This window comes from Phlebotomus papatasi, chromosome 2 (assembly GCF_024763615.1).
Source record: "Phlebotomus papatasi isolate M1 chromosome 2, Ppap_2.1, whole genome shotgun sequence".
NCBI lineage: Eukaryota > Metazoa > Arthropoda > Insecta > Diptera > Psychodidae > Phlebotomus > Phlebotomus papatasi.
The window spans coordinates 65245561-65263596 of NC_077223.1; the positions used below are offsets into that span (position 1 = coordinate 65245561).

General features: G+C 33.6%; 1 protein-coding gene across 1 annotated transcript in view; it reads right to left on the reverse strand.

The window, feature by feature from the left end:
* The window catches only part of LOC129803897 (calcium uniporter protein, mitochondrial), a 178787-nt gene that overhangs the window by 78950 nt on the left and 81801 nt on the right, over positions 1–18036 (reverse strand). The window lies entirely within an intron of this gene.

The following is an 18036-nucleotide window of genomic DNA, read 5'->3' on the forward strand; positions in this document are numbered from 1 at the left end:
CGTATTTAAAAAATATACACCTACATATTTTAAGTTTTCTGAAATCCGCTTTATAATATTGAGTAATATAAATTTCTTATTGCACGTTTTAATAGTCTAATTTCATTTAAATAATTTATTACAGCCGTATAATGCAAAGAAATTGTGAAGAATCTCAGCTTAATAAACAAAACATGCAATTTATGTTCTTAAGCAAAATACTTTTGGATACTTGTATAAATACTATATAGTCGTTTGTGAATTGCTTGGAGGGTTCTTCAGTGAACTCTCACAGCTTCATACAAGTGAAAAACTCATGTTAAAACATTTTCTCCATTCATCATTTACCAGCAGATGTAAATCATGATAATGGTTTCCCTTGTGGTGAGAGTAAGCAATTTTCACATTGGAATTTTGCCCATTCATCCGCCCAATATTGATTAATTAAGACATTATTGGTAATTCACCCGAGTTTTCACTCATCACGTCTTGCATCCATCTTCAGCTTCAATCAATTCAACACAATTATATGAATTCCTAATACACTGTGTAAGTGCACTAAGAAAAAATCGTTCTACCGAAACATTGGGATTATTTTTAATTGGAAGCTGGAACACTACTGAAGAGGGAGATCATACACATAATAAAGCGCAAGCTCTACAACTCAAGTGTATTGGGTTCAAATCCCCCGTAAGTATACCAGAAAGTCAATTCTAAATAATTCCGTGGTGTGGCAAAGTCAGTATGTTTTGAAATTCGTAGATGCTTTTTTAATCAGGATGAATATCAATTCGAAGGTCTATCAATTAAATTAAATTTCATGTTTATTGGTTGAGATTTGCACGATACAAGGACATATAACGCCGTATGCCCAATTATTTTTGTTTTGTAAACAATTTTTCGAACTTGCCAATAAAAGTGAGAGAGATGACTAGATATAGAGGAAACTGGGGCAGTAGTAAACACGGGGTAGTTGTGAACATCGCGATGTTTTTAATTAGATATTAGATTTCAGAGAACGAGACCTATACAAATTTATAGAGTCCAAGGATCCCTGTTCCTTGAATAAGTAGTTGGCATAAGTCCAAGTAGTGCATACATAAAAGTCAGTGTTTACAGCTACCCGTGTTTACTACTACACCAGTTTACTCTAGATTTCACTCACTCTTACTATGTTAAAAATATATGTAAATAAATGTACACATAACCTTCAACTTTGAAAAACCGTTAGAATAATTGATTGAGGTTTATTAGTGCTAGGAGACGTGGGGGATTATTAATTATAAGCTACGCTTTACAGACGAAGCTCAAAATTTAATACTTGCTCGTTCGTGATATTGAATAAGCAAGTAGTAAATGTATCAATATGAAGTATAAATATTTATGAAATGCAATTCTGGTAATAGATTTGTGGATACAATTAATTCTCTGTTATCTGGATGATTAGAGGTCAAAATGACAGATAAAAGCCCCATTGAATTGCTTGAATGTTTGACAGTAGTCATATCGATATCGAATAAATTAGTGTATCAAGCTTTCTGATTATTTCGGAATCTGCGTATTTATGAGATTTATTAGCGATAGAGAGAGTGAGGTAAATGTCATAAAGCAAGTATTTCACAGTAGATTCTGGTGGCTGATAATAAAATTCCCAAAGATGAGGACGACCCTGGAAAGCCGTTAGTCTCGAGTGGGGACAGGTCTTTAATCTTGCCAAGAATATAGTACTAAGGCTCCCGGTCAAAATCCCGAAAGTCAAAATCTTAAAAGCCGAAATCTCGAACGCCAAAATCCCTAATAGGCCAGTATCCCGAAAGCCAAAATCCCAAATAGATAAAAACCCGAAAGCCAAAATTCCGAATTCTTAAAAGTATACTCCCAACGATTGCACTCGCGCTTGCTGGAGGCAAAGAGAAATTTTCTGTGTCTTGGGAAATTATTCTACACATAGGGGAAACTGGGGCACCACCAAACACGGGGTAGCACCAAACACTGCGAGTTTTTAATCAGATATTTGACTTCTAAGGACAAGACCTACTGGAATTTATAGGCACTATAAAGATGCTTGTCTACTGAAGAAATGGTTGAGATAGTCCAAGTAGTTAAGAAATAAAAATTAGTGTTTGGTGCTACGCCATGTTTGGTGGTAGCCCAGTTTCCGCTAATGTTCCATATAATTTCACTCCATTCAGGATTTTGAACATTTGGGATTTTAGCTTTCGGGATTTTGGCTCTCTCGGCATTTTGGTTCTTTCGGGATTTTGGCGTATATCATTTTGGCTGCGTTCGAGTTAAAAGATATATGACCGAACAAATAAGAAAATGGGGGTATCAGTATATCAATGAAGGATTAGAGAGTTGGGGATACAGTGTAGTGGTCCCTAGTCCAAACAGCCGACGTGTCGGTCGAACGGTGTTGTGAGTGTATTTCTCAACTAAATGTTATCGTATTTGAGCTTGTTGGAAAGGACTTGGAATTCCTGACAAGTCTGAACGGTTATTAACTGGTTCATAACTGATAAGCAATTTTGCCCGAAAATCTATACTATTAATTTAAGCTATTTTGGAGTATTTTTGACTGATTTATGAATCAGTTTAATTCGGTTGCGAACCGGTAAACGTTAATGATGTGAAAGTACTTTTGAGGCATAGCATCTAAATCAAGAATCAAGCATTTCAACCTTTTTTTTGTTAAAATTGAGAATCTGAAGTTTATATAAAAACGACTTCGAGCTGCTTAAACTTTTTGTCCGTATACTTGTTACCGACTTTGAACAACTACATTACCGTACAATAATTTTTTTTCTACTCACGCTTAATAACAGGTCCTAGGCGAGATCCCATATGTTTCTAAATTTTAGCCTTTTCCACAAAAAAAGTAAAGCTCTCATTTAGCACTAATTGTTATTCAAAATTTCTCCAAGTAATACACATATTTGCATTCTTCACAGCATCTGTGTATTACACTGAAGAAGATCTCACTCTATCTCTTCTCACCGGTCTGCCCAGTGACTCTGGCTGGACTTAGGAAATTAATTCACGCAGAGATTATGTACATGGATTCAGTGCAGTGAACATAAACCTGTTAGATTGGGATGCATAAATTGTTCAATACTAATGTATTGATATGTGAATTAATAATTGCACAGTCCAATTAGTTGAATTAAAACTATGAACATATATGATCGTTCAGTGATTTTTTTCCATTAGTAACTGCATCTTTTCATCTCCACACCTTTGCAATTGAGGTGCATATCGCCAAGATAAGCCCGTTGCAGCAAGATGCGAGTCCATATGGGGTTTTGCATCACATGAGGAGGAAGATGGGCAATTGGCTCTTAGCAAATACCTGAGTGCGATGAGCAGACAAAATAATCATATCATAAGGTAGCATTTTTAATTGCATATCACACCGTTCAGTGTGCCAAAAATGCTACAGAGCAGAAAAATTACATTAAAAACAATCTGCTCAATTCTTTATTTCGTATTATCTTTCTCACTTCTTTTAATGCCACCTCTTCTACACTCCCATATCTTCTAATTAGGAACAAAAAGATGAGCTTCTTTTCACCTCTCTCTCCAAGATCATGTATATACCTCTTACTTCTGCTCATATATCTTCTTTAGGGCAATTCTGCAATATCTTCTTTCTTTTTTTTTATTATATATTTTCACAAAGTTTATAGAAAAAAAAAGAAAAAAGAAATAACCACACGCAACACTTAGTTATATTTTGAGTTTGAATCTCTACATTACAACTTCCCTAAGCCAATATCCACTTTATTGTGTCTAAGTACTGCACGTACCGATCTTCATCTTGCCGTGTCTTCCTCATTGGTAAAAGTTTAAACCACTATTTTTACCTCTTTGAAGGTGTTCTACCATATGGAAAGGTGCTGCAATGGGGAGAGAATCTCTTGGAATTTGTGATTTTAGTTGAGGTTCAAAATTCATCGACATCGCATCAAGTGCATTGTTATTGTGTTCCGAGGGTGCTGAATTGATAATCCTAAGGACTACGTATTACCCGTAAAGTGGTTAAGACAGTTTCTTATTCAAGTGCACATCCAGTCAAGGATATTTTTCCTATATTTTTTTATTTAATGTGATTTTGTGGTTTAAAATGTTTTTAAATGTTTTTAAACAAGAAATAATAGAATATTGATCCATGAGAATTTCGTGAGAAGAATAGAACTTTTAATGTGACTACAGGATTCTGGGCAGACAGATAAATCCGAGAAAAAAAACGTGAAAGTTTCAAGAGATTGTTGTACAACGGTTTTTCTTCTCCACGTGAAATCCAAATAAATATTACAGACACAAAATAATTCCATGGAGCGTGCTTAATTGTAAGATATTCACCAAAAAAAAAATAGAAAAGATCTAAGATTGTTCATCAGAGATCAGTAATAAAAACCAAAGAAAATAGCCTCTGTGATCAGACAAGATACATTTCTTTTATTATTAACAACAAAGTGTGTGTTCTTCCTAATTTATCCAAACACTTTTTACTCATAGAGAGCTCTATCTTTCTAGAGCGTTACCACAAGAATAAATTGAATTTCTGGTGTCTTGTGCGGTGATTACAATCACATTTCAGTGCAATAGTCATCGTCTCGTATCAATTCAACCACCAATATTACGAGTCTTTTGACCAAAGTACAAGACATACTCTTCAACATAGGTTCCGGACAGAGTAGTGGTCTGTGCCATGGGGGAACCCGAGCTGGATATCTCCAAGGATCTCAGAATCGAAGGAAGAAAAAGTAAGTCTTATGAATATATCTATAAAGACTGTTTCATATTGTTAAGACTCCATTCGTTAAAAATTATTTTCTACTAAAAATAAATTATTCACTTGTACATCATGCGTTAATAAAGGCAACGTTTTTCAAGCTATTTATGAATGATTAGGGGGAAGTGAGGCACCCTTGGATCAGAGCAGCTTTGAAAAAGGCTTTTTCTCTTATTTTCAATTGGAACTGAGCCTTATCACAATGTAGTGGTAAGGTTCAGTTCCATTTATAAATAGGAGAAAAACAATTTTTTTCAAAAATGTCTCAATTCAAAGATGTAACATTTCCTCCTAGGGAGATGTCCATGGAAAACGATATTTTTTCGCATATTTCTAAAAGAAGCTGGACCTATCCATGTTTTAATTTAGATCCACAATTATTGTGTTCATCTAAATCACAATATGCTGAAGCCCAGTTTCCTTTGAAAATATGCCGAGAAATTGCGTTTTAATGTAGATCCATTTCAAAATAGCCCCACCTTCCCTTATGCGAAATAAGAAAACCAGGACTAAATGTTTAGGGAAAATTCTAAAATGTGATATACATTTTGAGGGGATTTGGGCAAAGAATACGGAGGATAAGGATACGTAAAGCCCAAAATAGACACAGGGATCGGCTCAAGGATCAGCTCGAAAAATGAGGATTGGTGTCAATACACTCAGGGATCAGCCCAAAATTTGGAGGATCAGGCTGATCTTCTAAATTCATGAAGTCTAGTGAAACGAGGATTAGGCGACATCAGCGCCAGTGTTGAAAATAGAAAGCTTCACTTTGGGGGTTTTTGGATGCTTTTCGAAATGTCAATTGTATGAAAAAACATGGAGAGTGATGGTACGCAATGTCGCAAAATCTTAAAATGCATTAAGATTAGGGTAATAGGAAGGTCAGAATGCTTCTTACTTTACGAAAAATCCATTGATATTGCACTTAAGAAGTTTTTCAACAATCAAGGTGTGCACATTTGATAGAAATTTATACTGAAAACGCTAATCCTTAATCCTAAATCCTCAATGTATGATAGTTTGGGCTGATCCTTTACCGCCAAATTTTTCGAGCTGAGTATTCTCCAGGATCAGCCTGTGTCTATTTTCGGCATAAGGATACAGAGGATGCGTAAGATTTTCCTTACAGGAGATATCAATTTTGACTAGTTTATTTTCCAACATTTAGGGTAGGGAAGACCAGGGCAGAATTAGACCCGGATAGAATTACATAGTGGGGTGTTATGGTTTTCTAAGTTAGAAAGAATGTTGAGTAGAGGAAACAGGGGCACCACCAAACACGGGGTAGCACCAACCAAACACTGCGATTTTTTAATCAGATATTCGACATCAGAGGACAAGACTTATAGAAATTTATAGGATTTACAGGCATGTTTGTCCACTGAAAAAATGGTCGAGATAGTCCAAGAAGTTTTGAAATAAAAATTAGTGTTTGGCGCTACCCCGTATTTGGTGGTGCCCCAGTTTCCCCTATACACATTTTTTGAGAAATTCTTTATTTTAAAATATTTTGTCAAATTAGTGGAATTTTAATATGTTTTCATAGATACAAAACCTTTAGGTATTTTTCAGTGGAAAAGCATCTCTATAATGCTTATAAATTTCTATTGTCCTCTGAAGTGGAATATCCGATTAAAAAGTCGCAGTGTTTGGTACCAGTTTGGTGGTGCCCCAAATTCCACAAAAGTAACAAATCTCTCAAGTATTATGTTGAGACCTCATGAAAAAGTTTTGTCACATTTTGCCCCAAGCTCCCCTAAAGACACCGTTTTTTATTTCCTGGTATTTAAGTATAAATCACAGATCTTTGAATAATTTCACATTGAAAAGAATATCTTAAGTATCGTTCACAATAATTATTAAGGCCTTGTCTTGAGTTTTCTTCACCACAATACTTGTCTCGGTCTCAGAATTGAGGCAGTTATATATTTTTATCTGTATTCATATTCTACGACAGAGTCCTTATTGTGGTGTACTTATAAGAAGATTAATATTGAAGATGACAATGTGAAAAAAATAAGGACAAATAGGGGAGAAAATGAACAAAAAATTAATATTATGGTGTCATACTTAAGGCCTTCCTGGCCTTCCTTTTCTTATCCACTCCACTGGCCTAATCAATGAGACACCATCATTTTTATACCTAAGATTGTCCTCCCAAACATAATCCTATTATTATGTCGTAATGCGCCATGAAACTTTCATCTTCTCTTTTACGGCTCTGGAGATATTCTTCCCCCTTTATTCTTGCCCATAAAAAAAGGACTCTATGTGACAGGATTTTAATGATCAAAACATGTGACCAAAAGGTGTAAAATCCCCAGAATTTCGCAAAAAAGGAAATCGTAAAATTTTTCCATTGTGATCTGCTTTATTAAGGCCAAAACTGCGAAAGGAACACTACAATTTAATTTAATCCTTTTCTTGCTTTTCTCGTAATATTTGGTGATTTTTTCATTGAGAATAAAATAGGTTTTTTTTCCAAATTGTGGCTTTTTCATAAAAATTTGTTGAAAAACAATAAAAGCCACCATAATATGAAAATAAATTCATCTGACATAATATTTCCGTGAGCATTCATAAATGCAGAGAGAGAATATCACAATAGAGCACAAAAGTTCCACTACGATGCCTCCCTCTTTTTGGACAAAGTAATTTGGGTTAGTTCTGGCATCCCAAAATATAGGTCACGGTGACAAATGCAAGGGGTAGTTAATAGAGCAAAATTTTATTTAAATCCCCAAAATATAAAATGTTATTTACCAGGAGTTTCAATAAACTACTTTTATATTCTTTTATTATATAATCCTGCATTGCGGATTATTTCCATTTTAATTTTTCAACAGAACCAATAATCTGTATTTAGTTAAATATTAATCGTATCAGCGTTTTTTATTGTTTTTGGAAATTTGACAGATTTCAGGTACTAGCCAATAAAAGAGTGAAATGACCTTCAAATATTTTTACAGGATTATAAACCTTATTATATGTGAATGGACAGCATTTTAGCTACGTAAAACCAAGAAAATACAATTGCAATTAAAAGACATAAATAATAATAAAATATTGAATTTAAACTGTACCCTTACACTGAGAGAAATCCGAAAAAGTTAAAATAACATTCCGGAAATGTTAATTTTACCCTGCATTATTGATCCGAAATCGGTGTAAATATCATGCTTTTTAGGCGTATTATGAGTTAAAGTTACCCTTTTTCATATTAATTTTACACTGAAAAAAGTGTAAAATTAACATTAAAAAATGTTGATATATTTTTACACCTAAAAAGTGTTAAAGTTACGAGGAAAACAAGTTAATCGCACCCCATTTTTTCTCAGTGTATACACTAAATTAAATGATACACAGATGAGTATTTAAAACTCTCTACGTAATTTGTTCCCTTACTTTTTTGTAGGAGGGTAGTCAATTAGTACAAGCACAAGCTTTGTTTATAAATAATATAATAAGTAGAACAATTTCAATTTTTTTGTGTACTTGTTTTCATGCTATTTTATGGTGATATTCCAATGAAAAAATGAGCATGTTTTTTAGCACATTACTGTTCTCAAGTACTAAAAAGATCATGACTGTTCCCACATGTTATTTCAATTAATGTTAGATGGCATTGTGATCGGGGGTGAAAGCTTGCTCGGCGGGAATATTCAAATTCGGATTTCGGTTGGGAAATCGACAAGATTAATTTAATGTTTTCACTTTCATAGTATTTTCTACATTTTCTTTATCATGATTGACAAGATGTAAGGTTCTTCTCTCTACACAAAAACTTCATATTTTCCCCAATCCTCGTCGTGTTTCAAAATCACGAAATAGTCATGACAGGAACCGACACAAAAGAAAAGTTCAACCGAAATCCGAATTCGAATATTCCCTCCGAGCAAGTTTTCACCCGATCACAATGTCATCTGACATTCAGTCAGTGTGGAGTAAGCTGTCATGTCAACTTGGTGGCGTGATGCAGTTGGCTGTCCGGGAGTTGGCAACTTTAGCCTCAACCGCGGATTTTCGCAGGTTTTCCATGAGATTTTCCGTGAATTCTCAGTGGTGAAAAGTCGGCGAGCAGCATTAATAATTCTCTACTCATTATTTTCCTTGAAATGACGTATGGGAACAGACGTGGTCTTTCTTAGTACTTGAGAACAGTAATGTGCTAAAAAAACATGATCACTTTTTCATTGGAATAGCACCATTACTACTGCTTGGGTGGAATAATTTATGAAAATGCTCTGAAAGGAATGGATAACATTTATGTTACTAAAGCAATACCTAAAGCCTCATGTTACCATATTCGAAACGCTTCTCGTTTGAGTTCTGCAATTATTAAAAAATATCAAATTGAAACCTTTGGGATGTTTTACATTCATCAAAGTCTAAAAAATCAATAAGGTTATCGATGAAAGTAAGATAATAATAATTTACCAATTATTTAATGGTTACAGTAAAGTAGGGGGACTGTCAGGCTTCACATACACTCTGGCTTCGAACACTGCATATTTTTGCAATATTCTTTTAACGAACCTAACCTATGGCAATATTTTTTAAAAGATAGTCTTAAATCCCGCATTTCATGACAAAAAAATTTGTTTGTTTTATTAAAGGAATAAGGGAATAATATGAAGTATTCGAAGCCAGATCGCATACATTCTAACAGGCTTTTCCTAACAATTAGTTCAACGACAATTTCAAATACTCACTGAAAAGATTGAATTAGATTCTTAATAATTTTTCCTATTTTATTAACTCTAATCCGAACTGTAATGCGATTTTCAGACTAGTAGTGATTTAAAATGATTCTTCAGAATCTACTAAGATCTTTTGCTTCTAAGTCTTCTTCTACTAAGTCAAAAATTGCCAAATCTTGATAGATAAGAAATTATAAAATTAAAGCCATATGGCTGAGCCGAAACTCGTATAACTGACGACATATACTAAGTTTTATTCCAGTTTACCATTTTTACATAAAACGACCTCAAAGTCCAATTTCCAGTTCATAGTTAAACCTATCCTAAACCCTCCCTACTGTGATTTGAATTTGGTTTTAGTCCCGCTCTCTAAGCAAAAATATTTTTACTATTTTTTTAAGTATTTAATTGATCAATATAAATATAATAATAATACTCCCTCCGTTCCGAAATAAGTCGTACGTTTGGGGAAAAATTAGGGATTAAGGAATAGTTTCAGAGAATGTTTTTGTTATTTGCAAATATCTTGTGTATGAACTATCCTCCATGTCCAGGGATAATATGGGGATCCTATCACGATGGTAAGTTGAGGAATCGATATGTTGAAGTTGTCCATTTTTGGCGTTTTTTTCAAAGAGCTCCGGTAGATAGTTAATTACTAAAAAATGGACTGTGATTAACATTACAGGATAGAATTTGTTCTAAATTTTCAGTATGCACAAGTAGAACTCAACAGTTATTACCGATATGACATTTTTTATTGCTCAAATTTTGCAGAATGAGCAATAAAAAGAATATCCTTTTTTATGTGTTCGAATATCTGGATACAAAATGGTGAGAGATAGGGACTTGGGACCTTCAGAGGACCCCCCATAAGTTGACCCTGGGACACTTTATATGTTTCTCTAAAACATATTCTGAATTGAAGAAAAAAAATCGCACGACGTGTTTTCGAGCAATCCCAAAAAAACATGATTTTGAAGGGGAAGGGAAGGAGTGGGGGCAAAATAAAGAACATATTAATGGTCCCAGGGTCAACTTATGGGGGGGTCCCCCGAAGGTCCCAAGTCTGTATCTCTCACCATTCTGCACCTATTTTAGATTGAAAATAAAACGCCAAAAATAAGACATTTTTAAGACATTCGTTCCTCAACATACCATCAAGACTGGACCCCAATTTTAGTACTGGACATTAGCAATAGTTCTTTACAAGAGATAATTGTTGATACATAAAACATTTACCAACAAACTTTCCCTTAATTCCAATTTTTCCCAAACGTATGACTTATTTCGGAACAAGATTTTTTCCCAAACGTACGACTTATTTCGGAACGGAGGGAGTATAATATAATAGTTTGAAATCTACTAAACCGATAACTTTCTTCTTAATTGACCGAAAATTCTAATAATTTCCGTGTCAGATATCATTTTGACTCCAGTATTTAGGTTCAATGTAATAGCGAGCACTCAGTTAAATAGAAAAAAAATAACTGTGCAATTTTTGGCGTTTCTTATTACTTTTTATGTATGCTGTTAATGTAGTAAATATTTTATTTTAAAACCATTGTACTATTGGGATATTAACAGACTTTTATAATCTGGCCGGTGCAAGAGTTAGTGATCAAACGGCTAAGTTTAGCCGAATACCTTCGAATATTCAGAGACCCACTCCATTCTTGCACAGATCACATTTTTTTGGATATTTCGAAAATACTTTAAGTTATTTTTATTTGTCTTTTTTTTGTTTTTGAATATAAAATGATTTATACGGCAATGATTGATATCAAATCATTCCTTCTGACGCTTTATTGAGTTTTAGGAACACAAGGAACGTATTTCTCAACCGATTTCAACAAGATTAAACTAATTTTAGAGTATCTTAGTTTACAGACAATTAAAAACTATTTTTGAAATAATAGGTGAAAGCTTACAGGCAGGATTCGTCAACATTCTGGCTTCGAACACTTCATATTTTTCCTAAAATCCTTTAATGAACCTGACCTATTTTTTAAGGAAATGTGTGACTTAAGACTGGCTATTAATATATATTGCCATATAGGTCAGATTTATTACAGGAATATGAGAAAAATTTGAAGTGTTCGAAGCCAGAGTGTGTACGAAGCCTAAAAGTCTTTTCGTCCTATAATGCAATATAATGTGAATTATATAAGACAATGTAAAGATAATCAATTTAACGAAAAGTTCAATGATTAGCTTTTTTGAATAGGGTTGTTAGGGGGAAGTGGGGCACCTTCGAATTGGGGCACTTTCAAAATATGGCTTCTTCTCTAATTTCTAAATGAAATTGAACTATGATATAATATATGTCTACCAATCAATTGCAAAGCTGAATTACATTATGATAGGGTTCAATCCCATTTTAAAATAGGAGAAAAATCCATATTTAAAAGCTGCCCCAATTCAAAGATGCCCCACTTCTACCTAGCCGTGTTTTTAATTTACTTTAAAAGACATTTATTACCTATGAATAGCACCAATAAAGCACATAACACGTTGTTAAAATCAGTTTTCTTACAACTGAAGAGGTCTAAATAGCTTAATCATGTTGAAAATACATCTACTTGAGATAGTGGAGGAATTTTAGTGAGATAAAAAAAAATTCTCAACAAAACTTGAGAGTACTCCTTCACGTGAACTACACCACATTTTGCTGATAAAAAGATGACAATGAGGAAAGTGGGCTAAAAGTTTCAATGACTCAATCTTCCTGCACGTCATTCAATATCAAACCACCTCTAAAAGAGAGCGTTCAGTACAAATAGCTGATTCAAGATCTTCAGAGATTAGATATATATAAAATCCGTCCCAAGAACATGAAAAATATCCATTGAATTGTGCATTATGTATAGAAATCACACGGTAATTTTCATTTTAAAATTAATTTACATGCAAAAAGATTATATTTGATGTGATCAACTTTATTTTGCCATTTCCTCCAACCTTGACAGAGACTATTGAACATTTTTCTCCCTGTATGACACATAGCTTCTATATAAATAAATAAAGACCGTACACTGAAGCAACGTTTCGACATGAAAACACTAATTTGCCTAATTTGATTTATGTTGAATTACATTTTAAAACAATTTAGGAAGGTAGAATAGGTATAAAAGAAATAAATTTGTAGAGCAAATTCAATCTGTGCTATATCGTGCATAAATATAAATTTTACACATATGCAAATTTTCAAGTATGATTAAATGTGGAAGTGAATAATAATTTTTTATGGTTTTCAGAGAGGTAAATATCCTTTTGGCAATAATGTTGGAAAAATTATGCTACTTAAAAAATTTTCCTGAATCACTTGAATTATATTAAATTTATTGAACACTTTTTCTGACATTATTTATACAATTAATTCTTTGAATAAATAGTTGTAAAAAAAAAGTATCATTAATTTAATATTAATTCATCATAATCTTTCATTATGTTGACCTACATTTTCATTTAATGCGAAATGTTCTTTTTTTTTACCTCCACTCCAGTATCTTCTCATTTCTTATATAAACTGCGTGTTTATTTAAACAAACAGAAGTGTTGCCACAAGGTGAAGCACATACAATATGAGATTTCTATCTTAAGAGGGGAGAAACAGTAATTTTTCATCAAATTTAGTATAATTTTCTTCTACTTTGACAATCTAGAAAATATGAAGATCAAGCGATTCAATAATGACAAGTTCTTTAAGTACACCATCAATCAAGCACAGATATTTAAAACTTTCTGGATATTAAAAAATAAATAAATGTTCATTAAAACTCCAAGTATTTAAACCTTTTCAATAAATCTCTTATTTAACAAATACTTAGTTCTACTTTAGAAGATTTTTTATACGCTTATTCTGAAACGTAATATTTCATCTTTGTTTCATATCTTCAAATTTTTGCCAGTCACATTTTTCAAAATTACGGTCTATTTAAATGGAAGATAAAAATCCCACATCATTTTTTTTCATTTTCTAAAAAATTGCAAAAAAGTTTACTTTTGAATTCAGTTGCAAATCCCACTGACATACGGTTTTTTTTATTAATTACTCCCTCCGTTCCGAAATAAGTCGTACGTTTGGGGAAAAACTAGGGATTAAGGAATGGTTTCAGACAATGTTTTTGTTATTTGTAAATATCTTATGTATGAACTATCCTCCATGTTCAGGGATAATATGGGGATCCTACGACGATGGTAAGTTGAGGAATTCATATGTTGAAGTTGTTAATTTTTCGCATTTTTTTCAAAGAGCTCCGGTAGATAGTTAATTACTACATAATGGACTGTGATTAACATTACAGGCTAGAATTTGTACTAAACTTTTAGTATGCACAAGTAGAGTTCAACAGTTATTACCGATATGATATTTTTTATTGCTCAAATTTTGAAGAATAAGCAATAAAAAGAACATTGTTTTTTATGTTTTCGAATATCTGGGTGCTAAATGGTTAGAGATAGGGACTTGGGACCTTCGGCGGACCCCCCCCATAAGTTGACCCTGGGACCATTAATATGTCCCTCATCCCCCCCCTTCCCAATCAAAACCATTGGTATTGGTCGAAAACATGTCGTGCGATTTTTTTTCTGGAGAAGGGGAGGGCGGGGGAAAAAGTAGGGGCATATTAATGTTCCCAGGGTTAACATATGGGGGGGTCCCCCGAAGGTCCCAAGTCTCTATCTCTCACCACTTTGCACTTAATTTAAATTGAAAATAAAACGCAAATATAAGACATTTTTAAGACATTCGTTCCTCAACTTACCATAAAGACTGGACCCCAATTTTAGTGCAGAACATTAACAATAGTTCTTCACAAGAGATAATTGTTGATACACAAAACATTTACCAACAAACTCTCGCTTAATCCCATTTTTTCCCCAACGTATGACTTATTTCGGAACAAGATTTTTTTCCAAACGTACGACTTATTTCGGAACGGAGGGAGTAGTTTATTGATATTTACAAGCACTTCCTCCACATGAGGGCATTGTTTCTTCTCGCGAGTGGCGCTGGTAACTGTTCTCAATTTTTAATTCTAATCTTTAAGTTTTAAAAGTTCAGTAAATTTGAATAAAAATTAACGTAAAATTTCCAAATATTGTATTTGCAATGCGGGAAACTGGGACAGCAATAAACACGGGCTTGCTGTAAACACTGCAAATTTTTATTATTAGGCTCCAGCGAAAGAGACCTATACGAATTCATAGATACCATAAGGGTTATATTCTTCTGAAGAAATGGTCGACAAAAGTCCAAGTAGTCTTCTAGATATTAATATCAGTGTTTCGTGCAACCCGATATTTACTACTGCCCTAGTCTCCCCTACACATAGTCAGTAAAATTTTTGAAGAAAATGATTTATCTGAATACACCATTATAACCAAAGGTTAGATACTTTTTTTAAATTTTAAAGAATTTGAGTAAGGGAGGGTGGGGCAGTTTCACGCACGCAATACTTTCGAAAACACACATTTTTAGGATGAGTGATTATCTAGGAATTGTGGTACATATTTTTAGATAGGGTAAGGGCTCATAATTTTGGATAATCTGCTTATAAGCATCGATGTTCTAAGTTTGAAATGCGATATTTTCAATACTAATTGACTTTTTTGTGACTCTCTTTTCAGAAGGGTTGTTTAGAAACTTGGCAAGGGTTTATTGTCTGTGTTTTTACTAAAATTTTAGTCTTAATACGTTTAAAAATGAATTGATATGTTGAGGAGAATTTGACTCGAATTTTGGACAACTTGGCTACAGCTAATCCACCTCAACAGGATGCCCATGAACCAATCTTACCTAGTCCTCTTCCTGTTCATACAAGGGAAACGTAGAATGTCACAAGAAGCCCGGATACTTTCCATATCATTCAAAGAACAAATATTTAGATAGAACTCATTATTCATCAAATATTGGAATAAAAATCCATAATTTTAATCAATTTATTTTTAGTGTCCAATTTTATCCTCAAAGTGTCCAAAATAAGAAACTGGTCAAAATTATGAGCCCTTACCCTAGCCAATACCCAAAAGAATTCGTTTAATAAATTAATCTTGAAAAAAAGTTTAACTGCGTGAACTGCCCCACTCTACCCTAATTCCGATGGTTGTTTAAATAAATCTAAGTCTACTTTACTGCAAAATTGGTTTAATATCAACAAAACTTGTCCTATTTCTATTTTACCATTGTATTTACTTAAATGAGCCTAAATGACGTGATGATAACATTTTGTTCGTGACTTGAAGGTAATTTTGGGATTGTCGAAGAAACCCCCCTCAATTCAAACTCACCCACAAAAACCAAACTTATACCATGGTTGAATTCCTCCTAATTTTAACAATTTTCCAACCCCTCATTTGCTTAAGTACACACCTTTGGGATTAACCTCAAAGAAGAACAAATATACAATTTCCCGCGAAACATTAATTTAACCTACAAAACAATTCTTACATATGTAATATTGGAAAATTCCACCATCGAGAAGGGAGGAAAAAAATAAAAATGAGGGGAACCTTCCTAGATAATTGTTCAATTTACAATTACAGTGCAACAGGTATGTTGCATATAAACAGAATAAAATGTTTGGTGAAAGAAAATACAATATAAAACATGCAATGGACCCTCACCCCAGAATGACATTTTGTATGCACATAGCACATATAAAAAAATTGCTCAATATTACAAAATTTACCGGATATTCCACTTTACGAGCACATGGCACATTAGAAAAATTATGAAATACCACTTTTAAAAGATGTCAGGTATATAGCTTTTTTGCGCAAAAGTTAATTTAATTCTCTTGTTAGTTATACAGCCCAAGCAAAAAATGTGGTCTTTATGGAGAAATTACCATATAGAGATGTTTTAGTGAAAAAGACATTTTCATTTTTCTTTCAGCACCTCCGGAATTTCTTGCATGTAATTTTCTCCAGAGAAATATTGAAACAAATTATGCAAAATTCCCTTTTGGCCTATGTATAAGAATTGAGTAAAATGCTGCAATATTTTTTTTAGATTAAATATGACATTATTTTTTTTAGAGAGTTAATGGTGCAATTAATTTACTATGATATTTCTCAAACTTGTCAACAAAAATGAAAGTTTATAGTTTATAATAATTGTAAATTTAGCAAAAAGTAAAACGATATTTAGGTTTTCAAAAATAACATTTTTGGAGCTAAAACACATTACAGTAAGGCTGAATAAGCTGATAAGAAAGTGTTATCCGATGGGCTACCTACTACTAAAGGGAACTGGTGAACGTCGGGGAAAAAAAGGGGGTCAGTTTAGAAAATTCTGGATTTTTCCCAAAGCTTTCGGCTCAGACTCCAAGCCTTCCTCAGTGGCTGCAGTGCCCAAAATTCCATGCCCTGTGAAATCCCAGACTTTCTGACAAAGCGAGAAAAGACAAGATTTAGCCACTGAGGAAGGCTTGGAGTCTGAGCCGAAAGGGCCGAAAGCTTTGGGAAAATCCAGAATTTTCTACACTGCACTGACCCCCTTTTTTCCCCGACCTTCCCATTAGTAATCTGATAAGATTGGTTATAAAATTCATAAGGCAGAATGTAAAATTTTTTTTGTGGTATTCGAGATATCTGCTTCATTGACAATAATCCGGTGATCGTCGGATGGAAAATTTCAGCCCAGAATAAAAAAACGTTTCTTCCCAGAGCTTTCGGTGCCCTACGCACCTTCTGGGAAGAAAATTTTTTTTTTATTCTGGGCTGAAATTTCTTAATCGACGATCACCGGATTATTGTCGAGATATCTCCGTTTTAAAGTTAATAAAAATTACAATTGTCTTTGTATTTGTTATTTAATGAGGCTATGGCGCTCCTGATGTCTTTTTTACAAACTTCTTTAGTTGTAGAGAATTGTCACTTAAAGAGATATGAATAATTGAGTCTCGGTCAAAATCCCGGAAGTCAAAATCCCGAACACCCAAATCCTGAAAGCCAAAATCCAGTTTTTCCGAAAATTTTCGACCGCCAAAATTCCGAAGCTAAATTCCCGAATTCTCTGAATGAATAATTGAGTTTCGGTCAAAATCCCTCTAGTCAAAATCCCGAACATCCAAATCATGAAAGCCAAAATCTTGTTTTTCCGAAAAATTCCGACCGCCAAAATCCCGAAAGCCAAAATCCCGAAAACGAAAATCCCGAAGGTAAATTCCTGAATTCTCCGAATTCTTAATAGTGTCAGTACTAATCTCACGCTTGCACTCGGGCTTGTTGAATTCAAAGAAAAATGTTCTGAACTTTAGGAAATTATTCTACATATTATTCTCCGTAAAATTTCGTCCCTTTCAGGATTTTAACCTTTAGGAATTTTAACGTTCGAGATTTTGACTTCTCGTAGTTTTGGATCTTTTATGGATTTTGACCCATTCGGGACTTAAACAAATCTAGCATACTGACTTCCGAGATTTCGACCCATTCGAGTTTTTTTTTACCTAATCCTTTATTGCCGAATTTAACAGGTTAAATATTCCCGAGAATTAGCCTGAATATATTTTGGCCTTGACACACTACAAAAACTAGTTACTTATACCACTATGA